Here is a 1,137-nt window from a genome sequence, read left to right as displayed (position 1 = left end):
AGATCGTACACAAATCCCTACTCTTAATGCACTATCACTAGGCAATGCTAGCCAGGAAATTAGCACTTTTTAGTTCTAAATAGCAATTTGTGTTTGACCGAAAGGAAAATAAAAAATCTAGCACATGATATTTCACCCTACATTAAGTCCAAATGCCTTTAACTATTAGTGTAACAATCTTTTTTTACAAAATATATATTATATTTGTTTAAAATAATCAATATGCACAGATATATGTAGAAATTACATTGATATCAGAACTTTTTTATTGAACTAATTTTTTCCCCATATTTTAGATGTTCTAATTCTATTAATTTGTTTGCTTCCACATATTAAAAAGAAAAGGGAAAAGTATTAAGGGTTGAGGATTGGACTCAAAATTCATTTGAACACTTTTTCAATGTTAATTTAGAAACTTTTTCGAAGAATTATAATTTAGTTTTAAAAAAGAATTAACAAGATATAATTTTAAAATTATATATTGATGTTAGACGTGTGGACTAAGCTCAAGATTTCTTGAACAATAGGAAACCTTTCTTTAGAAGAATTATAAAGGAGAAAAAGAATTAAAAACTTCCCAAAAAGAACCTGTTGAGAGTGGGATTTGAACCCACGCCCTTTCGGACCAGAACCTTAATCTGGCGCCTTAGACCAACTCGGCCATCTCAACTTGTTAATAACCCTTTTATTATGTATTAATTCAAATTGAATATAGGATTAGTCAGGAAAAAATAAATGTAAAGAAACAAACATGCTAAATCCCCAAATTTTTAACTTCTCTAGTAATTCTAACCACTACTTAGGTAGGTCATGGTCCATAATGAAAATGCTACTATTCTAGGGTTATAAGGATGGAGTTTTCTCCCCGCTAAGATGATAACATGAGAATATTATTTATGTCGTAAAAGAAAAAAGTTATATAGCTTGACGATACGATATTACAAAGATAAGATAAGATTTCCTTCAAGCTTCATAAACATCCAAAAATAAGGCATACTTGACTAACAACTAAGATGTGTCGTTACCGTGATGAGGGATGTAGTAGAACAAAACCCCACCTGCAATTTTAGTAAGAAAAAGAGAATAATTAAAATCTCCAATACCATTATCAAAAGTTTTTCTTTTTGTGCAATCCTT

The 1,137-nt window shown here is 29.8% G+C and overlaps 1 non-coding gene across 1 annotated transcript; it reads right to left on the bottom strand.

Moving 5' to 3' along the window:
- Window positions 1-589: 589 nt before the first annotated feature.
- TRNAL-AAG lies at window positions 590-670 on the bottom strand. Its single transcript has one exon. It is a non-coding gene; the product is annotated as a tRNA-Leu (tRNA).
- Between the last annotated feature and the right edge of the window lie 467 nt (window positions 671-1,137).

This window comes from Phoenix dactylifera, unplaced genomic scaffold (assembly GCF_009389715.1).
Source record: "Phoenix dactylifera cultivar Barhee BC4 unplaced genomic scaffold, palm_55x_up_171113_PBpolish2nd_filt_p 001260F, whole genome shotgun sequence".
NCBI classification, from domain to species: domain Eukaryota; kingdom Viridiplantae; phylum Streptophyta; class Magnoliopsida; order Arecales; family Arecaceae; genus Phoenix; species Phoenix dactylifera.
Note: the sequence above shows the minus strand (reverse complement) of the source record. Positions and strands in the feature narration are given on the sequence as shown.